Source organism: Chiloscyllium plagiosum, chromosome 25 (genome assembly GCF_004010195.1).
Source record: "Chiloscyllium plagiosum isolate BGI_BamShark_2017 chromosome 25, ASM401019v2, whole genome shotgun sequence".
Taxonomy (NCBI): domain Eukaryota; kingdom Metazoa; phylum Chordata; class Chondrichthyes; order Orectolobiformes; family Hemiscylliidae; genus Chiloscyllium; species Chiloscyllium plagiosum.
This window is the reverse complement of record NC_057734.1, coordinates 7328913-7355714: the sequence shown is the minus strand read 5'-3', so window position 1 is coordinate 7355714 and position 26802 is coordinate 7328913. Positions and strand designations below refer to the sequence as shown.

Genomic DNA, 26802 nt, shown 5'->3' with positions numbered 1-26802 from the left:
TTCATTGGCTGCAATGATGAAGTGACCAGTAGAATTCCGATTTGCTATCAACGGTTTTACACCAGAGATCAATTGAACCATCCATGTCTTCATCAGTGTGACCATTCTTGAGAAAAAAAATTTGCATCAATCCACAGCCCAACCCAAACAATGTTGGCATGAGGGGCAATCACTCACTAATGAGGATGATTGTCCTCCTAGGAAATTCCATGTCACTGGTCATGGGTCCTTATGTGGTTAATGAGCCACATCCTACAGCCACAGCTCTGACCATATATTTAGCAGGTGTTTCCCAGAGGTGGAAGTGTTTCTTAGCCTTGAGATCATTGGCCCATTCCTTTCTTCTGTTCCTTCTCCATAACGTCCTCTTGCTGATGGCTGTTCTCAAAGAATTGTGTCCCTTCGAACAGGAGGCTCCTCCAGGTCAGTTTCTTCGGGTAGAGGGTCTCCGAAGCATTGACACCTATGTTGCATTTCTTGAGGGACCATCTTCAAGAGTCACTGAAATGGGTCCTTTGTCCTCCCCTCATTGAGCTAGGCGAAGAAGATTTGCCTTGTCAGTCAGAACTCAGGCATTCCAAGCATGTGGCTTGCCCAACCAGATTTGTAAATAATTGTGTGAAATTGCACCCAAATGTCAAATCTGAAAATCCACAGTTATTAGCCAGTGCAGATATAAAATCAAATGGGATTACATGACAATTAGCCAACCTGCCTGGCTGGGTTTAACTGATCACAGCCTCGATGCTGTTAGCATCTTCAAGGATGCTGACGTTTGTATCAAAGTGTGTGGTGCTGGAAAAGCACATCAGGTCAGGCAGCATCGGAGCAGCGGAAGAATTGATGTTTCAAGCATAAGCGCTTCATCAGGAATGAGGGGGTGGCCCATGGGAGCTGAGAAATAAATGGGAGGGGGTGTGGGGCTGGTGGTAAGTAGCTGAAGATGGGGTTAATGGTGATAGTCAGAGAGGAGGGCGGAGCAGGTAGGTGGGAAGGATGATGGACAGGCAGGACAGGTCATAAGAGTAGTTCCAAGTTAGAAGGTTGGGTCTGGGATATTGTGGGGGGAGGGAAAATGAGGAAGCTGGTGAAATCCACATTGATCCCGTGTGATTGGAGAGTCCCAAGGAGGAAGATGAGGTTTTCTTTCTCCAGGTGACAGGTGGTAAGGATTTGGCAATGAAGGAGGCCCAGGACTTGCATGTTAATATGCCATTCCTCCCAGCCGATGCAGAGAATCTGTCTCAAACAATGTTGACAGTACTTCTCAATGTACACCCTGCATACCCGAACAACATGTACTTATACAGAGTCACTGACAAGGCACTCTATGGTAAAATTATCAGACAAAATCTGGCATTAACACAGGTAAAACCTAGTCAAAAACATAAGTTTTAAAGAGATTCTTAACAGATGAGAGAGAGAGAGGGGCAGAGGGATTTAGGGAGAAAATTCCAGAGTTTAAATTTTGACAGTGAATGAATGGTCACCAATCATGGAAAACCGGGAAGAGGCTAGAATTGGAGGAGCACTGAGAGTTGTAGGAGGTGAGAGATATAGAGGGGCAAGGGCATGGAAAGGTTTGAAAATTAGGATAAGCCTTTTAAATCTAAGGAAGCCAGTGAAGGTCCATGAGCAGAGAGGTGATGGGTGACCAATGCTCGATATGAATTCGGATATATGTAACAGGAGCTTTGACTAAGCTCAGGTTTAGGGATGGGGGAAGGAGATTGGTCAGGGGAAACCTTGCAATAGTTGAATCTGGAGAGAACAAAATGTAAATTCTAAAGCCTGGATTTTCACTCCTTGGCTGGGATTGCAGCGTTCAAGAAATTTTGCAGCTCAGTCCCATTTATCTGTCAACAAATCTCTGCACATTATCGACATCATAGAGCATGAAGTCTATCTCAACAGACCCAGTGCAGTCCTGAAGATGTGCCGAACCATCAGAGTCTTTCAGATGAGATGTTAAGTCCCATGTGATCTCTTAGATGGACATGTAAAATCTGAGAGAGGTTTTCTGAAAAAGAGCAGAGGAACCCTGCCTTGTGAACTGGCTAATATTTATCCTTCAACCAACATCAAAAAGAAACAGATATTCTGGTCATTACCACACTGTGATAAAAAGTCAACCATAGTCTGTGCTCCTTATCACAATCAGATAACCTCTGCTGAACAGTGCACAGGATAGGGACTGATGCCCTTTACAGTCCAGCAAATTGATTCTTAGCTAAAGAACAAATAATAGAGTGAATAGCAGAGACTTGCCAGTGATAACTGTGGAGTGTATTACTGCACAAGGCAGCATCTTCAGATGAGAAGGGGACGGATATTTGAACTTTTACTTTGAAAAGTGAAAACACTTTTGCCTTCCGGAAGAACAGCAAAACGTTTAAACAGCACCTTTAATGCCTCACAATGTCCAATTTCACTTTACAAACGTGATTATCAAATTAAATTTGACACTGAGCTATATAAGGAGGCACCAGGAGAAGTGACCAAAGGTTTGGGCTAAAACAGGCGAAAGTGAGGACTGCAGATGCTGGAGATAAGAGTCTAGATTAGAGTGGTGCTGGAAAAGCACAGCAAATCAGGCAGCATACGAGGAGATGGAAAATCGATGTTTCGAGCAAAAGCCCTTCATCAGGGATGGCTAAAACAATTTGATTTTAACATTACCGAACCAGTTGTGTTGTTTCTTATAAGCATTGACGGCCTCACAGTGATTCAGATCTTTTGAAACTGAATTCAAATTCCTATGTGCTGTTTGATTTAGTGCTCCTAACATTGTTCATCCAGTAACATTTCAGACCCCTGCCGATGTCCCAGATGGATTGGGTCTGATGGGTAAATAATCACCAGACATAATAAAATTGTGAAATTATTTATTCATACGATCCCATTTTATTCCTCCATGAACCACTAAGCCCCACCCCCCTCCAAAACTAGGACAAGAAGAATGAGGCAGCAGGAACTTAATGTTGGAGAAGCATTGCTCCCTTGGAGTGGATGCCAGGCTCCTGCCTGTATTCACACTGACTGGCAGCTTTTGGGAATCCCTGCTGTAATGTAGGAAGCTTAATGGGTTAATTTGTATGTAGCAAGCACCAAAAATAGTGGCATGGTGATCACCAGATTCTGTTTATTTTACTGATAACGATGGAAGAATAAATATCAGCCAAGACATTGGGGAGAACTTCCATGCTCATCTTCAAAAGAGTGTATTGGAGTCTTTCTTGCCAATCTGGGAACAGCTGGGCACTCAGTTTAACAGCTCAACCGAAAGACTTTGCTGCTGACAGTGCAGACCTGTCTCAGTACTGTACTAAAGTGTTAGACAGGATTAAGTGTCCACACCTCCAGACTATGACTTGAACCCCCAAACCTTCTGACTCAGGTGCATCTTGTTACCTATTAGTTATTACTTGGGGGAATTACTTTATGATTTAGGATCTTGTCTCAATCCTTCATTGTTTGCAATGGACTACACAGCATGCAGATAATGAAACCTCAAAATGGTGATCCCGTTGCAATCCTTGCGACAGCACTGGGAAAGCTCCATTTGTACCTGTGTATGGGGAGAATTAAAAGGAAAAAGCAAGCAGAAATATAGTATGCAGCTAGTTTACAAAGCAATGGTAATGAAGTGCTGGGAGCATGGGTGGTACAGGAGAATAGATGGAGAATAGCCTTTTTTTGCAGTGATGCTCAGGAGCAACATGATAAAAAAGGATGTACTGGTCACCACAGTCAATGGGATGAAAGAAATAACTTGTATTGATAGAGTGCTTCATCACACTTCCTGGAAACATTCCAGAGCACTTCATGAACAATGAGTGCATTTGAAGCAGACGCAGCATTGTTGTACAATCAAAGGGCCTCAGAAGTAGCAATTTGCAGGCTGTGCTTCATTCCTGTATTCTACTGCTGTTCTAATTTCGAAGGCCATCGCTTGGAAATTGCTTTTCTTTGCAGAAATGCAGTGCTAATTACTTGTGCACATGTTGAACTACATCATTAAAAAATAAGATGTACTAACATTAAACATATTGTTAGGCTAGATAGGGAGAAACCATTTCCTCTAACGAACAAATCCAGGACAAGGTATCTTAACCTTAGCCTCAAGGCTGCTGAAACACGTCAGGGCGCACTTCTTCACACAAAGGACGACGGAATCCTGGAGGTCTCCCAGGAAACTATTGATATTGGAGGTCAATTGAAATTCTAAAAACAAAGATTTGGAGCAAGACTGCAGAAAGCTACAGAACAGAGAGATTTGTGAATCCTTGTCCATGAGTCACCAAAACCTAGCCTCCAAATTCAGTGGGTAATAGGGAAAAATCAAACAAAACATTAGCCTTTATTTCCAAGGGAATGGGGCACAAAAGTAGGGAAGCTTTGATAAAACTATCCAAGGCATTAGTCAGCCCATAACTGGGAAACTATGAACAGTTTTGGGCCCCTTATCTGGGGAAAGATGTCCTGGCATTGGAGGCACTTCAGAGAAGCTTCACCCGGCTGATACCAGGTATGATGGGATTGTCTGATGAGGAGACACACAGTAGGTTTGGCATATACTCATTGGAATTTAGAAGAATGAAACATTCAGGATTCTTGGGGACTTGCCAGAGCAGATATGGAAAAATTGTTTCTCCTTATGGGAGACTCTGGGACAGGAGTAAGAGGTCACACATTTAAGTCATGGATGAGGAGAAATTTCTTCTCTGAGTCTGCGGAATAGACCACAGAGCACTGTCAAGCCTGGATTATTAAGTAGATAGATTTTTAATGAGGAAGGGAATCAAGGGTTATGGAGAAAAGGCAGGAGAGAGGATTTGGAGATTATCAGATCAGCCATGATCTCATTATATGGTGGAGCAGGCGGGATTGACTGAATGGGCTACTTCTGCTCCTAAGTCTTATGATCCCATCATTTATTAATCAAAGATAACAAGGTATATGGAACCAAAGTGGGGAATTAGAGTTGAGGTACATATTCATCTTCATATAACTGGTTGACAGCAGAGGTTTAGAGGGCCAAAGATCTTTCTTATTCCAAACATAGCCATGTTCCTAAGATTATGGCTCCTCAGCTAAATTCCCTTTGGGTTACTGGCTCAATTTTCACAGAATCACATTTAGATTTCAGATCCCAATAATGCTAGTTGTGAGAGGATGGTTTTACCCCTACAGACCTAGCTTGTCCAAATCATGCGTTTCCTCTTTGAGACATGGGACTGTGGAAATAGCCCTGCAGAATCTATTGAAGTTGGTTAACATCAGTTATATACAGCTAGAATACTCAGCAAGATGTCTGTTAACTCTACAGTTGACTGTTCCAATGTTTCTTTAACCAGCCACCCATATTAGCTCTCTCCACAAACTTAAAGTCATCTAAAGCCTACATCAAATCCCTTTGAACCATTCTAGTGTGACTGCTGACTGCAATAGCTCCTGGGCCATAATGCCTCAAACATAAAATTTCCAAACATGTTTACAAATCCCACACTATCCCCACAACACTTCGAGATATCTGTGTTCCTCCAATACTGGTCCCTCAGCACCCCCAGCTTTCATTGCTCCATTATTGATGGTTATACTTTTAACCACTAAAACTCAAATCTCTGGAATTGCCACTCAAACCTCCATCTCTTTCCTTCTTTAAGACACACTTGGAAAATTTGCCACTTTGGTCAAGCTTTTAGTCTGCTACCTTATATTTTCTCTTTATTATGGTTCATTGTCAAATCCTATTTGATAACATTCCTGCAAAGCACCTCAGTATATTTTATTACATGAAAAATGCTATATAAATGCAAGTTATTGTTCTGATATCTGTATGCATATGTCATGCTGCAATAATATCCACCTTGATAGAAATGTAAGCCTAGGTTTTCTGGGTTTTCTGAAAACCAATCTCATTCAGCTCTCCAAATTTCAAACAACGTCAGAAGCAACTTAGAACAATGGACATTTACAATCTTCCAGTCCATTATTTCTGCACTAGTTTGTTAGTCGATTCAAAGGTTTCATGAGATCACAAGATGAACTATAAGAATGATTTATTAACATGACCTCAAATCTCTGATAGGAGTTGCCTTCGAACACAGTCCAGAGTTTGTTATTCTCAAATGTCTTGACTGATTTCTGTTATTCAGTAACTCGGTAGTAATCCTGTCAAGTTCTTACATGGTCTATCACACAGTTTGACCTGTAATGATAATGTTATGTAAGATTTGACAAACTGTGATATGTGGATTATCTGGATTATTGTACGAGAATGTCCTATCCATTACAAAGCAACCATCAACAGCCAGAATGACAAAGATGTTACCTCAGTACTTTAAATAAACAGGCAATGAGCCAGCCAAAAGCTGTGATGGAAGCACTGAAGGTTTTTTTGTTTGGATGAACAACGAAGTCAGCTGACTGCCTTTTCTCACTGTTCTCACTTTGTAGTCTTGTGAATTACACATTACATTCCAAAAGAAAACTACTTGGACAATCTACACTGAGGTTTTAAGATACAAGAGCAAATAATGAAATATTACTAAATTACCAGTGACAAAATGGATGTGGTTATTTTATGTACTCCACTGCATATTTTAAAAAAGAATGTAGAGGCATTGGTGAAAGTGCAACTTGATTTACCAGAACAGTAGCAGAGCTGATAGGGTATTGCTGTCAGGGGGAAGGCATAGCCAAGTGGGGTTCTTTTCTCTCAGAAAGAGAATCTATGGTATACACTTCAACCTCGCCATGTGGTACTGAGTTTAACATTCTCACCACACTCTGGGATCATTATTTATCCCAGCGACAGTTCACTGTCACTCACCTCCTGTTCTTTCAGCGCCATATCTGACACTGACTGCAAATCTCTCATTCACCACAATGTCCAATGCAAATGTGTGCATCAGGCTGACACTCACAGCCTTCTCTACTCAGCTGCAGGATAACTGAATGAGTGAGCAGGCAACTGGCGAGATCCTAGTCAGTTAGAATCGTCTGACTCATCCTGATCTGAACTGAATATCATCTGTTATTATCTACTTTAATTATTGTCTCTTATGTGCTCGTACATTTTCCTTTGATAAAGATTTTATTTTGCAGCTGCTAATCTCACTTGAGTCACAAGAAATAATGGAGGAAAACAGAGTGCATTATCAAGTGCTGGGCCATGGAGTGATGAAGGGAGGGCAGTGGGAATCGAGAAAGCTTCCTCTGATAGCAGCTCTTGATGATATTTGTTAACTGAAGACTGTCAAAATGGAGACTGATAATATTTCTGTTATGATATGGAGGTGCTGGTGTTGGACTGGGGTGGACAAAGTTAAACATCACACAACACCAGGTTATAGTCCGATAGGTTTATTTGGAAGCACTAGCTTTCGGAATGCTGCTCCTTCATCAGGTAGCTGTGGTGCAGGATCATGAGAGACAGAATTTATAGCAAAAGATGACAGCATCAAGCAGCTGAAATGATATGTTGAACAAGCCTAGATTGCTGTTAGTATTTCATCTTTTAGAATGGGTTGTTGGTTTCGGTTCATTAATATGTAAATCCAAGAACTTCTTTCAAGTCACCTTCTTGAGATACCTTAAAGTTTTATAAATAAGGTGACATCTCAGCTTAGACAATGCATTAAAGGTGTGAGGTTAGAGTTTGTCTGTATCCCAATCTGTATCCCAATCAATTTTCAAAGTGGAATTTATAAAATGCCAAATGGATTGACTGCTTGCAGATTGTGTGCTTTTTGAACAACATAGAATGTTGCTGCAAATACAATTCTGCAAATCCAAATTCATCCCATAGACTTATATGGGTGTGTGCGTTCATGTGAGGGAGAGAGAGAGAGAGAGAGAGAGAGAGAGAGAGAGAAAGTGTGTGCATGTGATTGCGTGTCTGCACCTCTCGTGGGTGTGTATGTGTGTTTGTGTCTAAGAGAGAACATGTGTATGAGAGAGGGTCTGGGTTAGTGTGTGTATATGTGTGCTTGAATGTGAGTGTGTGAGAGAGAGTGTGTGTGCGTAATGCAGTGGGTCACCTGTGGTGTGACATGAACCCAAGGTCCCGGTTGAGGCCATCCTCATGGGTGTTGAACTTGGCTATCAGCCTCTGCTCGGCCACTTTGCATTGTTGCCTGTCCCGAAGTCCGCCTTAGAGGATGATCACCTGAAGATCTGAGGCCGAACGTCCCTGACCACTGAAGTGATCCCCGACTGGAAGGGAACACTCCTGCCTGGTGATTGTTGCACCGTGTCCATTCATCAGTTGTCAAAGCATCTGCTTGGTCTCACCAATGTACCATGCCTTGGGGCATCCATGACTGCAGTGTATGAGATAGACAATGTTGGCCTAGTCACACAAATACCTTCTGTGTACATGTTTCTGTTGGGGGTGGATGCAGTAAAGTTATTTGCTTTTACATCCCTCCATTGCATTGCACATATTCTGTTCATGGCTCATATTTTAGTATAAATGATCATTTGAGGAATTAACGTTTAATTATCAAAAATGGGATAAATGCAACTGAAGTGCATGGAAGTCTTAAACAGATGATGTCATAAAAAAACAAAAGCACTGCAAATGCTGTAAATCAGAAACAAAATCAGAAATTGCTGGAAAAGTTCAACAGGTCTTGTATCACCTATGGAGAGAAATCAGCGCCAACATTTCAGATCCAGTGACCCTTCCTCAGAAATCCAAACATCACGTTGTTTTAAGACACCAAACCAACAACAAGGTGATTGACTCTTAACCGTGTTCTGAAATGGTCTAGCAAGACATTGTAAAAAGGCAGTTAGGGATGGGTGACTAACACTGGTGTTACCAGTGATGCCTAAATCCCATGAAAGAATACGTTTTTAAAACTAGGTTAAACAACTAGAAAGGTAGAATCAGAAACAGCAAGTGGGCAACAGCATATAAAACAGTAATTGCTGCTCCCAGAATTTGAGGAAATCATCTCCTACATCTAAATACCTCAAAAAAGGAGCAGCTCTTCTCTACAGAATAGAGCATTGAGTACAGGAGGTGGGAGGTCATGCTGCGGTTGTACAGGATATTGGTTAGGCCACTTTTAGAATACTGCATGCAATTCTGTATCTCCTTCTTTTCAGAAGGGTGTTGTGAAACTTGAAAGGGTTCAGAAAAGATTTACAAGGATGTTGCCAAGGTTGGAGGGTTTGAGCTATAAGGAGAGTCTGAACAGGCCGGGGCTGTTTTCCTTGGAGCATTGAAGGCTGAGTGGTGACCTTATAGAGGTTTACAAAATTATGAGGGGCATGGATAGGATAAATAGACAAGGTCTTTTCCCTAGAGTGGGGGATTCCAGAATTAGATGGCATAGGCTTAGGGTCAGAGGGGAAAGAGTTAAAACAGACCTAATGGGCAACTTTTTCACGCAGAGCGTGGTACATGTTTAGAATGAGCTGCCAGAGGAAGTGGTTGAGGCTGGTACAATTACAACATTTAAAAGGCATCTGGATGGGTATATGAATAGGAAGGGTTTGGAGGGATATGGGCAAAGTGCTGGCAAATGGGACTAGATTAGGTTAGGATATCTGGTTGGACTGAAGGGTCTGTTTCTGTGCAGTACATTTCTATGACCCTAAATGGCATGTTTACTGGAGACATGGTGTCTACACTTGGAGTAATGACAGTTGAGACACAGATTACATGTTTTGGGATTTAAAGTAGTTAAAAGCATTCACTGAGCACCAAGTTTGTAAAATAAATTTGCTTCATTGGATCAAAGAATAAATTGTGAATGAGGGATATTGACTTAAAAGTCTGGGTTAGGATAGCTCAGAGCAGGCTACATCATCATCAGATGGATCTTGAGAAGGTTTTCTGGTTTCAATTTATAGGATTGTTTGTTTTGAGAGGAGTTAGTTGTATTGTGGAGCTGGGAGAGTCATAAAACCATCAAGTGACTGGTGTGCTGAGCAGACGTGACTCCAGGCAGCAGCAGCAGTGACTCTGAGCAGAATCCTAGCAGTTAGGAGTCTGAAGGAGCAGTGGTTCTACACTGTGAAAAAAACGTTGGGATAAAAACATAAGCACAGGAATCCAGTGATCGTTCAGTACAGTGATCGTACAGTACAGTGATCGTTCAGTACAGTGATCGTACAGTACAGTGATCGTTCAGTACAGTGATCGTTCAGTACAGTGGTCGTACAGTACAGTGATCGTACAGTAGTGATCGTTCAGTACAGTGGTCGTACAGTACAGTGATCATACAGTAGTGATCGTTCAGTACAGTGGTCATACAGTACAGTGATCGTTCAGTACAGTGGTCGTTCAGTACAGTGGTCATTCAGTACAGTGATCGCTCAGTACAGTGATCGCTCAGTACAGTGATCGCTCAGTACAGTGGTCGTACAGTACAGTGATCGTTCAGTACAGTGGTCGTTCAGTACAGTGGTCGTTCAGTACAGTGATCGTACAGTACAGTGATCGCACAGTACAGTGGTCATTCAGTACAGTGGTCATTCAGTACAGTGGTCGTACAGTACAGTGGTCGTTCAGTACAGTGGTCGTTCAGTACAGTGATCGTTCAGTACAGTGATCGTTCAGTACAGTGGTCGTACAGTACAGTGGTCATTCAGTACAGTGGTCGTTCAGTACAGTGATCGTTCAGTACAGTGGTCGTTCAGTACAGTGATCGTTCAGTACAGTGATCGTACAGTACAGTGGTCGTTCAGTACAGTGGTCGTTCAGTACAGTGATCGTTCAGTACAGTGGTCGTTCAGTACAGTGGTCGTTCAGTACAGTTATAGATGACAGTGGGATGTCAAAAGACCAAAGCAATATGCTTGATGCACCTTAGGAAGATTGGAGCTTGGAGAAATTCAGTAGAAATTGGATGTTTATGGTTGTTCAATAAAAGCTGAAATTATGCCAGTAATTAGACATTTGAATGTAATCCCTGGAGTCTTAGAAAACTTGGTCTCGTATTGATAGATTGCTTCAGAGATTGAACTAAGATGGAGAGGTTCCGAAGGTAATCCAAGACTAGATCTTCAAAGTTTAAAAATTGGAATGTCTTGTGAAGAAGACTGACTTTTAACAAGATGTGGTCACCTACAGTTAACTAACATCTGCGTGACATTTGTCATGATTGCATAGACAATTTAAGTGCAGTGGAGGATTTAGAATCATAGAGCTGTACAGCATGGAAACAAACCCTTTGGTCCAACTCGTCCATACTGACCAGATATCCAAAATAAATCTAGTCCCATTTGCCAGCATTTGGCCCATGTCCCTCTAAACCCTTCCTATTCATGTACCTAACCAGATGCCTTTGAAATATTGTAATTGTACCAGCCTCCACCATTTCCTCTGGCAGCTCATTCCATACATGTACCATCCTCTGCATGAAAAAGTTGTCGCTCAGGTCCCTTTTAAATCTTTTCCCTCTCATCTTAAACCTATGCTCACTAGTTTTGGACTCCTCTACCTTCGGGAAAAGACCTTGTCCATTCACCCTATCCGTACCCCTCATGATTTTATAAGTCACCCAATAACGTCATCTCTCAGCCTTCGACACTCCAGGGAGAACAGTCCCAGCCTATTGATTTGATTAGGTTTGTCCAGTAACTCAGATTTACCACTTGTTAATCATGAAATTAGAGTTTAAGTTGCATATGTATTATACAAGGTATAGAATCATCTTACGTGTGCAATAATCCAATTTAGCCAACATCGCTTTCGCTAAATTTATTCATGTTTCTACAATAGTCTTTTCTGGCATTTCAGTTCAACATTGGAATCCTGTCAATATTTTCTTATTCTGGTTTTTCCACACCTTCTGTTACTTGAAAGATTATGACCTAACAATCCAGATTGTAATAAAGATCTGGCTTGTCTAGTTATCTCATAACTGGGATCATAATAATTTGATAGTAACATCCAGGATTGTAACAACAGGCACACCCCTCCCTATCTCTATAATGTCATCCAGCCTCACAAGCCTTTGAGATTTCTGCATTCCTCCTTACCTTGGTGAATCCTGCATTTTAAATCAGTAAACCACTGGAGTAAAGTGTTTTCACTTACCCAAGTCTTAAACTCCAGGATTTCTTCCTTAAATCTCACTGTCTCCTTCTTCACTTTAGGCCATTCCTTGGAAGTTAGAGCTTAAGTCTTTGACAAAGTTTTTAGTCAACTGCTCTAATATAGTTAGTCAACACATAATTGTGGTTGTATTCCTGATAATTGCATCTTTAAGTGAAATGGCTTCAAATGAATTAATACTTTCCCATTAAAGCTACAGATTCTGTACAACCTTCCTCATCAGAAATAGACATTAAGGTTTTCTCCTTTGTGAGCTGAAATACTTGAGTTGACAGCTAAAATGAAATCAGAAAGAGTTTGGGGAAACTTTTGACTCCAATTATTCACTTAATAAAACCTTAACTCTGGTTCTCTCTCTATAGATGCCATAGTTTTGTTAAGTGAGTCAATGCACTCAAAATGTTAATTCTGTTTCTCTCTCCCCACAAATGCTACCAGATCTGCTGAGCTTCTCCAGCAGCTTGCTTTTAGCTGAACCAATCAAGTTAAGAACATGCCACTTGAATCCCTAGTCTTTGCTAAGGCAGTCAATCGTAGCCAAAGTGGTAACAGACAGCTGTTATTGGACTGTGAGTGAAGAAGCGGGGGGATAAAAAAATTAGCTGGGATTCTTATTCCCAGTCATCGTACAGTCACCCATCAAAAGTATAGCCAGTGAGTAAAGGCAGAATTGTTTTTAATAGTGAAGCCAACTATCCATACCCATTGAACACACAACCATACAGACACAGACACACACTGTCTCGGCTTAGCTACCATTAGAAACAAAACATAAAATTGCTGGAAAAGCTCAGCAGGTCTGGCAGCATCCGCGTAGAGAAATCAGAGTTAATGTTTCAGGTCGAGTGACCCTTCCTCAGAATGTTCTGAGAAATGGACTTCTGAGGAAGGGTCACTGGACCTGAAACGTTATCTCTGATTTCTCTCCACAGATGCTGCCAGGCCTGCTTAGCTTTTCCAGCAATTTTCTGTTTTTGTTTCTGATTTACAGCATCCACAGTTCTTTCAGTTTTTACTGAGCAACCATTAATTAGGCATGATTCGGGGGGTGGGGAAGGATCTGGTACATAATGAGTTTTCAATGTCTCTGGAGTGAAAAGGAAAAGTCTTGAGAAAGAAAACTGAATAGGTACTGTGTACAATAAAAAGCAAATTAAGACAGGAATGATGTCGGAGAAGGAGATGAATAAGCCTGAGCATTGAATGGAGCAAGGTTTAAGTGTGGAGGAAGAGAAATTCTCGGCATTTCCCCATGTCTCATTTCTGCTTCATGAGGAAGTCTTCCCGATGGTTGCCAGGCTTTGCAACTGAGTCCAGAGTAAATGAAGCAGAATGACTCTTTATGAACAAATCTTGATGCCAAACACTAACGGCTTCCTTTTCTCCGCACAGGCACTTTCACATTGCAGTGATTTTGTCTCTCCACACATGGGCTACAACAGCTGGCAGAACATTCAAACAATTCTTCCAAAATCAATAAGCTACTCCCACAATATTTACATAAGCAAACATTCAACAATTTGAGGATCCAATGTCGTGAGACAAAACTGAATTGTTTTCTCGAGATTTAATTTCCCAGCCCTCGGGTATCCTTGCGTTGGTGCCATGATCTCACCAGAAGAGAAATGGGTAGGTGTTTGGCACATTACCAGGGGCTGGCATTTACTGCCCCTGGGGGCAGGTGGGGGACAGTCACTTATTGGGGTTTTCACCTCGGGCAGGGAGTCATTGCACTCACACCATTCACTTGGAGACCAGCTTAATGCCTAATGGAAGGGCCCAGGGTGAGTTCGGAAAGCTGGACAATTTGTCAGAGAACAGGCGTAGGCTGTAATAAAACAAGAGAGATGCTAAATCAAAATGGGGTCATCCGTCTCCAACTTGTTAAAGTTTTGAATTAAAGTTATGCGTTTCTCAGCCAAGTGAGTTGGGAAGATGTGGAACCTCTCTCAAAGGAGCAACATGGCTCCAGGCAGCAGGGTCTTATTCCAGGAACCTGGACACTGACAGGAAAATCCTGGACATTCATTGCCCTCAAATAAGCTGATCAGTTACCCTCTACACAGGCATATAGTCAGTCACCCACTACACAGGCATATAGGCAGTCACCCACTACACAGGCATATAGGCAGTTACTCCTACACAGGCATTTGGTCAGTTACCCTCTGTATAGCCATGTAGTTCTCCCTGCCTCTGATCCCATTCAAACAAAAATGGCCCAGACATAGAATAGAATCCTTATGTATGGGGGCAGGCCATTTGGCCCATAAAGTCAACACCGAGCCTCCAAACAGCATCCCACCCAGACCCACCCTGTATTTTCCATGGCTAATCTACCTAGTCTGTACAGAATCACAGAGTTATACAGCACTGAAACAGACCCTTCAGCCCAACGTATCCATGCCGACTAGACATCCTAAACTGATCTACTCCCATTTGCTCCCTAGCTGAAAATGTGTTGCTGGAAAAGCGCAGCAGGTCAGGCAGCATCCAAGGAACAGGAGAAAGAAGGGCTTATGCCCGAAACATCAATTCTCCTGTTCCTTGGATGCTGCCTGACCTGCTGCGCTTTTCCAGCAACACATTTTCAGCTTTGATCTCCAGCATCTGCAGCCCTCACTTTCTCCATTTGCTCCCTATCCCATTAAACCTTTCTTTTTCATGTGTCCATTTAGGTGCCTTTTAAAATATTGTAATTGAATCTTTGGATTCTGGGAGGAACCCCACGCAGACACGAGGAGAATGTGCAAACTTAATACAGACACTCACCCGAGGGTCCAATTGAACCTGGGTCTCTGTTGCTGTGAGACAGCAGTGCTAACCACCGAGGCACTGTGCCACATAGCATGCGGCAGAGACATAGCACAGAAAGTCTAGTTGTCTATAAGATGCAGAGGGGCTGTTTCCCGTTGCAGAACCAAAGGGTATAACATTAGAATGAGAAGTTATCCATTTAAGACAGAGATAAGGAGGAATTTTTCCTAGGAGCACACAAACAGAAGGAGGCCGTTCAGCCCATCAAGCTTGCTCTACCAATGATATCTTGGCTGGTCTGTGGCCTAACTCCATATAACTGCTGTTGACCCATATCCCACAATCCCTTTGCCCAACTAAAAGTACTTACCCATCTCAAATTTTAACCTAACAACTGATCCAGCACCCACGTCTGTTTGTGGAAGAGAGTTCCAAACCTCTCCCACCCTTTGTGTGTCGAAGTGCTTCCTAACATCTCTCCTGAACGCTCTGGCCCTCATTCCCAGACTGTGCCCCTAGTTCTAGAATCCCCAACCAGTGGAAATGCTTTATTTTTATCTGACCATGTCTTTTCCTGTTAAAATCTTAAAAATTTTGATCACCCTTTAACCTTCTAAATTTTACAGAAAACTTACTTAATTTGTATAATGTATCCTCATAACTTAACCCCTGAGTCCAGGTATCATTCTTGTAAATCTATGTTGTACTTCCTCCAAAGCCAATACATCCTTCCCAAGGTGTAGATTAGATTAGATTAGATTAGATTACAGTGTGGAAACAGGCCCTTCGGCCCAACAAGTCCACACCGACCCGCCGAAGCGATCATAACTTAACCCCTGAGTCCAGGTATCATTCTTGTAAATCTATGTTGTACTTCCTCCAAAGCCGATACATCCTTCCCAAGGTGTACTGCACACTAAACACTTCGAGGGTAGTCAATCTGTGGAATTATTTATCTCAGAAGGCTGTATAGACTGGGTAATTAAATATATTCAAGAGTGAGAGAGACAGATTTTTACTCAGTAAGGTAATCCAGGGTTATAGGAAAAGGCAGTGAAATAACTCCAGAGGCCAATATCCCATCACCAAAGTCAACCTTTATTTATACGTGGAGAGTCAATGACACTGATCCAGCTCTCAGTGTGAACAGGATGTCTGACACTGCTGTTCTTATCTGTCAGCTAGGGTTCCCAGATTGGGGCTGTTCATCTGGTCCAATCAGGGAACTCATTCCATGATGCCCACCTGGCTGACCTCATTACAATCACTACAAGCAGAAAATTGGAGTTACTGTTTGTCAGATCAGCCATGATCTCATTGAATGGTGGAGTGGACTTAATAGGCTGAATGGCCTACTTTTGGCTCCTATGTCTTATGGTCAATTCAACTTGTTTCCATTCCTGGACAAGCAGAAAATCCAAGAATAGATCTCTGATCTGGGCACTTTGTGAAGTATAAGAGAAATAGACATACACTATGCACAGAATGGACCTGTAAAAGGATAGAAGGACCAAGTGACAGCTGGGGAATAGTAGCTGTCGCTGTACTCTTAGGAAGGATCAGAATGATGCCAAACATTACTGTGTGTCTGTAACACTTATTCATTTATTAGTCAGCAACATTCCTGACAATTTGAATCTTATTGTACTTAATATTGCACACAATTGGAGCACTAATTGGATCAGTTAACAACAAAAAAAATATGCATTTCTGCAGTATTTTTTGTTATAATTGCAGCTGATGGTACAAGTCAGATACAAGCATGAAACTTGAGATGAAAAATGTGTTGCTGGAAAAGCGCAGCAGGTCAGGCAGCATCCAAGGAGCAGGAGAATTGAGGTTTCGGGCATAAGCCCAACTTGAGATGGCTTGATAAATCAATGTTTAAATTTTGCAGTTAGTTCACGTGGTGATTAGTCAGTGAAACATATTCACATGAGGTTGCAGATAATTTTATAACAGAACATATGTTAATGACACAAAAGAGAAATGGAAACAAAAAATCTTAACACTAATGGCAATCTGTTTCCCAAGACTATCCTTTTACAGATATTCAATCCTGAGAAATATCACTACTATCAAATGTTTAACATCGTAATTAATCAAATCTTTCCTGCTTCTTTTCCTTGGACTGATGAGGCAAGTTCACAATTTCTTTCTAAGTCCTCAGGCATTAACCTTTCACAAGTTTCATGGTCTAAAACTCTTTTAGTTTGAACAATTTGAAGATTTCTATACACACATGCCTGGTTTGCAAGCCTGACAAACTAAAATCACCTCGACAAGAGTGATTGGTTCCCCTGAACTAAACTGAAATACTTTGCTCTCCTGCCAAGTGAAAACAGTCCTTCCTTCTGAACTGAACTCCTGATTCTTCTGAACGGAACTAAAGCTAACCTAATGGCCACTGGGCTGCTTGTAAACTCAGCAGCATAAACATTTCACGCACTAACATCACAGTTGCCCTGGCAGGCACTTGACTGAGGTCACATGAAAGCATGTATTTAGGTCACTGTTTCAAATTACTTTCTGGCCTTCTAAAAACACAGGTTCACAGAACTAAATCCCAATTATAATATAAATAATCTTTTATCACACTTAAAGCATAGCAAAAAAATGTCCGCAGCCATTTCACAGAGGCATTATCAGACAGAATTTAATGTTGAGTTAAATAAAAAGGACAAATTACCAAAAAGTCGGTTTGAAAATGGGTCTTAATAAAGGGAAAAAGAGAGGTGGAGAAGTTGAGGGTGTGATTTCCAGAGCTTATGGCATCATAGTAATACTGAAGACCGTTCATACAGGAAATGATGGTGCCTTATCTATAATCTTAATATGAGATTTTTTTGAAATCCTTTGCTAAATCCTGCAAAGCAAGTTATTTGAATTGCAGAAGATCACAGGGTGTTAAGGAGGGTTGAGGCCACGAAGGGATTTTAAAGCAAGGATGAAGATATTACAATCAATGGTATTGTTGGATTAGGGAGACATTGCCGTTAAGTGAGCCAGAAACAGATGAAGGGTGAATGAGACTTGATATGAGCTAAGATAGATAGATAGACTCGCTAAAGCGTGGAAACAGGCCCTTCGGCCCAACAAGTCCACACAAACCCTCCAAAGAGTAACTTACCCAGATCCATTTCCCTCTGACTAATGCACCTAATAGGCAATTTAGCATGGCCAATTCACCTGACCTGCACATCTTTAAATTGTGGGAGGAAACCGGAGCACCCAGAGGAAACCCAAACAGACACGGGGAGAACGTGCAAACTCCACACAGACAGTTGCCAGAGGCTGGAATCAAACCAGGGTCCCTGTGCTGTGAGGCAACAGTGCTAACCACTGAGTCACAGAGTTTTCTTTTTCCCTATTTCTAGGCAGATCTTTGTCACTCCTACATTAATGGCCATGCCTTCAGTTTCCAAACACTGGGATTTTCCCAGAAACACTTGGTCTTTCTCCTCTCCTAAAGTTTGTACCTTTGATTATGCCTTTGCTCTTCTGCCTTGAATATCTCCTTACACAACTGAGAGCCCGATTGTGTCTGATCACCTGCTGTGAAGCACCTTCGGACATTTTGTTACACGCATAGCACTGTATTAGTGCAAGATACTGTCAAGAGACTGCTTCTGTTTTCTGAGGCATTTAGGGGTTGATAGAAAATTAAATTCTTTTTCCCTTCTAATGCTAAAACCAACGGGAGATTCATTGCCATTGACGTGCTATCACAGGATGCTCTGACAGTCAGTGGAGAGTTTACATTACTGTGTAACTGCAGAGCTGTTCAATACTAGAAATTAGTCTCAGAGGAAAAAGCTGTCTTAATTATGGCAAGTGTACAGCTGATCGTTAAGTCTGCAAAAAAAAGCCAGGTTTAAGGTAACTATCATTTTGCAATTAAAAAGGCAATGATGGATTTTTGCACATGTTTCAGGATAATTGTATAATTAGTAATTGTATGATTTAATTTTACACTGAATCACAATGCCCAATCATACTTACCCAACTCTCCCTCTCACCTGCAACCTCCCTCAAATAGATAAATACATATGGTGTATTCATTTCTGAAACACAATCAGAGACTGAATCAGCACATAAGGAGATTGATCAGGTCTGTACCAACTCTTTGAAAATGCTAGACAAATTAGTTCCACTACACACAGCTTTTTAAAATAAAAACACAAAGTATTTTAAACTTCCTCCCAGATTCAATTCACTTTCTCCCTTGGACTCAGTCGCTCTGATATTGAGTTACTGATCCAGAAACAGAAATGCTGCAAATGGTTCAGTTGCAAAGAGCATGCATGCTGAAAGAGGAAGCCAACACTCAGTATCAACAGAAGTTTTTCAACTTAACTAAGACAATATTAAGGAACAAACGAGCACCAGAAGTGAACAAAATAGACAGTGTGAGGGTCCATCCAGCACGTCCACCTGCATCCATGCCTTGGACCAAATGGGCTTGAGGAGCCAGAAGAGAACATCAACATGAAATGCAGATGAGGTCATCTGTATATGTGTTAATGCTGACACATTGCATGTGAAACAGGGATGTTAGCAGCACACACAGATGAATCTTAGTACAGTGACCATCTGGCATCACCAGCCCAATCTCCAAAAGGGCTGATGCCCTTTTGCATTTGCAATAATCAGTCCAAAACAGTAATGGATAGACCTCTGTGTACTGTTGACTTCAAGAAATTTGGAGATAATGGGAAAATAAATGTAATAATGGGCATGATCTGTTTGAACACTGCACAGGCTGGATGGGCTGAATGGCCTACTCCTGTTCCTATTTCTATGGAACACCCCAGTGAGTCACACAGATGGCCAATACCTGAGATTAGCCAGTAAATGCACATGCGGTCTTTAATAGCTAACACATGGCAACTGATTCTAATTCTGCACTTGCAAAATTCATATTTCCAGAAGGCATTTGACAAGGTGCCACACAGAGGTTGCTAAATAGGAGCTCATGATGCTAGGATATTGTACAGGCATGGATAGAGGAGTGACTGACTCATAGAAGGCAGAGAGTGGGGATAAGGATGTCTTTTTCAGGATGGCAGATAGTGACTGGTGGATTTCCACAGGGGCCAGTGTTGGGAGAACAACTATTTGCATAATACATGCGCAATCTGGACAAAGGAACTGACGGAAATGTTGCTAAATTTGCAGATGACACAAAGGTTGGTGGAGGGTCAGGTCATGTTGAGGAAGCAGGCAAGCTGCAGAATGACTTGGACAGGCTTGGATAGTGGGCAAAGAGGTGGCAGATAGAGTAAAATGTGGGAAAGTGTGAGGTTATACATTTTGGTAAGAAGAATAGCAGTGCAGGCTATTTTCCAAATGGGGAAAGACTCCAGAAATCTGAAGCTCAAAACGGACTTAGAAGTCCTAGTTCTGGATTCTTTCAAGATTAATATGCATGTTCAGCTGGCAGTTAGAAAGGCCAATGCAATGATGGCATTCATTTCAAGAGGGCTAGAAATAAAGAGCAGAGATGTACTGCTGAGGCTGTGCAAGGCTCTGGTCGGACTGCATTTGAAATAGTGAGCAATTTTGGATCCATATCTAAGGAAAGATGTGCTTAAGTTGGAGGGGGTCCAGAGGAGATTTACAAGGGATGAAGGCTTACAAGGTTAGGATCAATTGAGGACTCTGGATCTGCACTCAATGGAGTTTAAAAGGATTAGAGCAGAATATCATTGAAACTTAAAAACAAAACTGAGAGGCTTGGATAGAGTGGACATGGAGAAGATGTTTCTACAAGTAGGACCTGAGGGCACAGCGTCAGAGTGAAGGGACAACCCATTAGAACTGAGATGAGGAGGAATTTCTTCAGCCAGAAAGTGGTGAATCTGTGAAATTCTTTGGCACAGAGGGGGCTATGGAGGCCAAGTCATTGAGTGTAGTTAAGACAGAGATAAATAGGTTCTTGATTGGTAAGGGGATCAAGAGTTAAGGGAGAATAGGTTTGAGAAACATATCAGCCATGATCAAATGGCGGAGCATACTTGATGGGCCAAATGGTCTAATTCTGTTTGTATATGTTATAGTCTTATATTCATACATTCTGCTATGTTAAACTTGAGAGGATACAGACAAGATTTACAGGAGGTTGCCAGGATCTGGGGGCAGCAGGGGGTGGGTTGAGCTGTGGGGAGGCGCTGAATAGGCTGGGGCTATTTTCCCTGGAGTGTCAGAGGCTGAGGGATGACCTTACAGAAGTTTATAAAATCATGAGGGGCATGGATAGGGTAAATAGCCAAGGTCTTTTTTCCCAGGATAGGGGAAGCCAAAACTAGAGAGCACAGGTTTAGGGTGAGAGAGGAAAAATTTAAAAAAGGACATAAGGAACAACGGTTTCACCCAGAGGATGATACGTGTATGGAATGAGCTGCCAGAGGAAGTGGTGGAGGCTGGTACAATTACAGCATTTAAAAGGCATCTGGATGGGTATATGAATAGGAAGGGTTGAGAGGAATATGGGCCAAGTGCTGGCAGGTGGGACTAGATTAGGTTAGGATGTCGGTCAGTGTAGACGAGTTGGACCAAAGGGTCTGTTTCCATGCTATCAAGTCAATACTCCTCTTTGGGGACTGTTGAGTCAGTTTCACTTCATGGTTTCATTCCAGAACAAGCAGAGTGACTCTGATATAAATCACATTGTTCTGTGAGTGATAATCAGGAGGCACACCCCACCCAGGGTGATATGTTCCCAACTAAGGAAGATGAATAATCATGACTCTACAGCAGGATCAGCCAACTCAGTACAGCCCAGATCTGTCATGGCTGCGGATGACAAATAGTTTTTATGGTTTGTCATTTTAATAAATGACCTGGATAAAGGTACAGAAGGATGGGTTAGTAAATTTGCGGATGACACGAAGGTCGGTAGAGTTGTGGATAGTGCTGAAGGATGTTGCAGGTTACAGAGGGATATAGATAGGCTGCAGAGCTGGGCTGAGAGGTGGCAAATGGAGTTTAATGTGGAAAAGTGTGAGGTAATCCACTTTGGAAGGAGTAACAGGAATACAGAGTACTGGGCTAATGGTAAGATTCTTGGTAGCGTAGATGAACAGAGAGATTTCTATGTCCATATGCATAGATCCCTGAAAGTTGCCACCCAGGTTGTTAAGAAGGCATATGGTGTGTTAGCTTTTATTGGTAGAGGGATTGAGATTCGGAGCCACGAGGTCATGCTGCAGCTGTACAAAACTCTGGTGTGGCCGCACTTGGAGTATTGTGTACAGTTCTGGTCACTGCATTATAGGAAGGATGTGGAAGCTTTGGAAAGAGTTAAAAGGAGATTTACTAGGATGTTGCTTGGTATGGAGGGAATGTCTTATGAGGAAAGGTTGAGGGACTTGAGGCTGTTTTCGTTAAAGAGAAGAAGGTTGAGAAGTGACTTAATTGAGACTTAAAAGAGGTACACTGAAGAACAGGAACAATAGCAATGCCAGAGGGGTTCCTAGGATCTCTGTAATTTAATAAGATTATGGCTGATGTTCCAATTCAACACATCCTTACCATTTACCAAGATGGTGATTTTTTTTTAGGTTTCCAGACTGAGAAAGATGAACAAGCTCCTTCGGGTGAAAACAGCAGCAGTGTATTGGTGATAGGGAGAGATGAAGTCTAATGGGAGGAGGACTGCTCTGGGTCATGAATACCTGCATGGATGAGCTGGGCCAAATCACCTGCTGCAATGATCTTCTCTACATCAGGGAACAGTTCGCCGAGCATCCCAGCCAGGCCAGTAGGGGCTGACAACACCTCCCAGTCACCGCCCATTTTAATTCCCATTCCCAGTGGTGCCACTGTTTAAGAAGGGTGGTAAGGACCAGCCAGGGAACTATAGACCAGTGAGCCTGACCTCGGTGGTGGGCAAGTTGTTGGAGGAAATCCTGAGGGACAGGATGTGCATGTATTTGGAAAGGCAAGGACTGATTAGGGATAGTCAACATGGCTTTGTGTGCGGGAAATCATGTCTCACAAACTTGACTGAGGTTTTTTGAAGAAGTAACAAAGAGGATTGATGAGGTCAGAGTAGTGAACGTGATCTATATGTACTTCAGTAAGGTGTTCGACAAGGTTCCCCATGGGAGACTGGTTAGCAAGGTTAGATCTCACGAAATACAGGGAGAACTAGCCATTTGGATATAGAATTGGCTCAAAGGTAGAAGACAGAGGGTGGTGGTGAAGGGTTGTTTTTCAGACTGGAGGCTTGTGACCAGTGGAGTGCCACAAAGATCATTGCTGGGTCCTCTACTTTTTGTCATTTACATAAATGATTTGGATGCGAGCATAAGAGGTACAGTTAGTAAGTTTGCAGATGACACCAATATTGGAGGTGTGCTGGACAGCGAAGAGGGTTACCTCAGATTACAACAGAATCTGGACCAGATGGGCCAATGGGCTGAGAAGTGGCAGGTGGAGTTTAATTCAGATAAATGCGAGGTGCTGCATTTTGGGAAAGCAAATCTTAGCAGGACTTATGCACTTAATGGTAAGGTCTTAGAGAGTGTTGCAGAACAAAGAGACCTTGGAGTGCAGGTTCATAGCTCCTTAAAAGTGGAGTCGCAGGTAGATAGGATAGTGAAGAAGGCGTTTGGTATGCTTTCCTTTATTGGTCAGAATATTGAGTCCAGAAGTTGGGAGGTCATGTTGCGGCTGTACAGGACATTGGTTAGGCCACTATTGGAAAATTGCTTGCAATTCTGTTCTCCTTCCTATCAGAAAGATGTTGTGAAACTTGAAAGGGTTCAGAAACGATTTACAAGGATGTTGCCAGGGTTGGAGGATTTGAGCTATAGGGAGATGCTGAACAGGCTGGGGCTGTTTTTCCTGGAGCGTCGGAGGCTGAGGGGTGACCTTATAGAGGTTTTCAAAATTATGAAGGGCATAGATAGGATAAATAGACAAAAGTCTTTTCCCTGGGGTGGGGGAGTCCCGAACTAGAGGGCATAGGTTTAAAGGTGAGAGGGGAAAGATATAAAAGAGACCTAAGGGGCAACTGTGACACACAGAGGGTGGTGCGTGTATAGAATACAGGGAGAACTAGCCATTTGGATACAGAACTGGCTCAAAGGTAGAAGACAGAGGGTGGTGGTGGAGGGTTTTTTTTCAGACTGGAGGCTTGCGTGCCAGAGGAAGTGGTGGAGGCAGGTACAATTGCAACATTTAAAAGGTGCTGGCAGGTGGGACTAGATTGGGTTGGGATATCTGGTCAGCATGGACGGGTTGGACTGAAGGGTCTGTTTCCATGCTGTACATCTCTATGACTCTATGACATGACCACCCTTGGCCTCTTCCATTGTCACAACAAACCAAACCGCAAATTACAGGAACAACACCTCATCTTCCACCTGGCAGCCTACAGCCTGGAGGACTCAACATTGAGTTCTCCAATTTCAAATAACCTCCCTTCCCATCTCCTGACTCTCTTCCCAGCCCTCCCCCTCCCAGCCATCAACTGGATTCATCCCTCTCATTGACCAACCAGGTCATACCCTCTACCTGTCTTCACTTCTCCCCACCTCACCATCCTGCACCCGCCTGCCCCTTGATCTGCAGCTCCTCCTACACCCAACCCCCAGTCCTGAAGAAGGGTTACAGCTGAAGTGTTAACTTCTACACCTCCTGGTGCTGCCTGCCTTGCTGTGTTCCTCTCCCTCCTGATACTGCCTGCCTTGCTGTGTTCCCTCTCCCTCCTGATGCTGCCTGCCTTGCTGTGTTCCTCTCCCTCCTGATACTGCCTGCCTTGCTGTGTCCCTCTCCCTCCTGATGCTGCCTGCCTTGCTGTGTCCCTCTCCCTCCTGATACTGCCTGCCTTGCTGTGTTCCCCCTGCCTCCTGATGCTGCCTGCCTTGCTGTGTTCCTCTCCCTCCTGATGCTGCCTGCCTTGCTGTGTTCCCTCTCCCTCCTGATGCTGCCTGCCTTGCTGTGTTCCCCCTGCCTCCTGATGCTGCCTGCCTTGCTGTGTTTTCCAGCCTCCTGCTTGTCTACCAGTGCCAGACACTCCATGTTTTCCAATGCAATTTGTGCCATTCCAAAGGGCCAAGTTGATGGAATGATGTCCTGATGGGAGAGCAGCTAGAAGAACAAATCCAGAGCAAGAACAGCTTGACCGTGGGCTGGAGGAGGGCAAACAGAAAACTACACAAAATGTTCAGGATCCTACTCAGGGACGGGGATGCAGTTTGTAAAAGCAATGAGATGAAACATTATAATCAGCAAACGGCCAGAAACAGAGCTACTGAGCGAAAGAAACAAGACAACCAGTAACTGTAGTTACAGCTCCCTGTGCTATCTGCACATTGTTTTCTGAGAAATATGAGCTCTGCTGAGAAATGAAACTTTCATTGGGTGGAAATTGCGGGGCTTTTATTACTTAACTTCTCTCACCCGACATTTTTGTTTTTAAAACAGGGGCAGTTATTATCTAACACTTCTGAATATTCAAATAAATTTGAAGTTTCTTTTCCTGGTAGATTTCTGGTGAATGATTGTAGGTTAAAATAAACCTTTTGAGTTCTAAAACTAAAATGGGTGTACAACGCGCACAGAAATTCTGTACCAGAGCTAAGGTCCCTCTTCAACCTCCTGTATCATGAGGGCTGGTGTTCACTCACTCTCCCCAATGTTCGGCTGTAGGTTTTTTAAAATAAAAAGCTCATCTGTGCCCATCCCAGTTATAGCACAGATATCAAAGTCTGAGGGGGGCGGGGGGAAGAGAAATAGCTCTATATATTTTAATATCTTTGTATTTTAAAAAAAACCATTAGACCCACAACACAATCTTTAACTTAGCGATGCACGTTTCCACATTTTCCATTTCCTTCTACCCTTATAAATTCTCAAATCGCTTTCTGAACTCCGAACTCGGCTCCTAATCTCTTGTTTCCTGTCATTTCTTCATTCCACTGTCATTATCTTCTCACTGCCATCCCCCGTGATATCGCCGGGCTTTTCGAACCATGTCATGAACATGAACCATGTCATGCCTCGCTCACTTCCCCCCCTCCCCCAAGGAGCCTTTAAACGCCAAACTTGTCCTGAGCTTCTGACAGACTCTGAAACAGCGGCCAGTTGAGTTGATATCTATCAGGCTGGTTCCATCCCGTCACAATCTCTATTATTAAAATAAAACAAAAAGATCTACGACCACACGCCGGTGAATGCTTTTAGTATCAAAACTGCAGTCCCAATCCATCCCAACACTGAAATGTTAGTGAGTAAGATTGATGTTACAAATGATCTCAAATACAACAATGTTGTACAAAGTTGATTTAATATGCAGACAGATTGATTTGATACCTGCAACTTTCAGTGGAAAACACACACATAACATTTCAAAAAACATTACACTGAATTAACAGATTCAAGATGAGAAAGTAAAATCTAACCTTCTTACCCTCGCCAGATTCATTAGAATTGCAACTTTAAGCATGCACAGTACAGTATATACCGGAGGGCATGTTACATATTGACTGAGGGAGAATGCTCCTTATGTCTCTCAGCAGTGTAGTCCGCGGAAGGTGTTATGTGTCGAGGCGGACGGTAACAGAAAGGATTGAGCAATTCATGCACTGGGACTACTTTTCAGGAGAATCCTGAATGGATTCAATATCGATGAGAAATCACCTCCTTTGCTGGGTCTGTCACTGGGAATATTCGGTGGCGCTTGCAGCTGACCGTGGGTGTTCTTTAGACAGGTATGTTGTTTTTCAAAGTTGCCTTGTTGCACCATCAATCGCGCAATGTAGCCATTTAATATTGCAATTTTTAAAGAAGTTTCCAATTTGTTTGTTGCTAAAACACCTTCACGTGCAAAGGAGGTTATTTATACTGAAGTCTTGTGTAGTGAAACACAAAATTGCTGGAGAAACTCGGCAGGTCTAGCAACTTGTATGGAGAGAAAGCGGAGTTAACGTTTCGTGCCTTTTATTCACTTCTGATTTTTG

At 42.6% G+C, this 26802-nt stretch overlaps 2 long non-coding RNA genes across 3 annotated transcripts in view; one reads left to right on the top strand and one right to left on the bottom strand.

Moving 5' to 3' along the window:
- Window positions 1-13041: 13041 nt before the first annotated feature.
- On the bottom strand, window positions 13042-26350 carry LOC122562541. Of its 2 annotated transcripts, none has more exons than XR_006315354.1 (3): window positions 26245-26350; window positions 18836-18897; window positions 13042-13907 (listed from the first exon to the last, which is right to left on the bottom strand). It is a non-coding gene; the product is annotated as an uncharacterized LOC122562541 (long non-coding RNA). The 2 variants fall into 2 exon arrangements; XR_006315353.1 differs by having other exon boundaries at window positions 26253-26349.
- A 76-nt stretch (window positions 26351-26426) lies between these two features.
- Window positions 26427-26802, top strand: part of LOC122562540 — a 28046-nt gene continuing 27670 nt past the window's right edge. The window contains exon 1 of the long non-coding RNA XR_006315352.1: window positions 26427-26553. This is a non-coding gene — a long non-coding RNA (uncharacterized LOC122562540). The remainder of the gene's footprint in view (window positions 26554-26802) is intronic.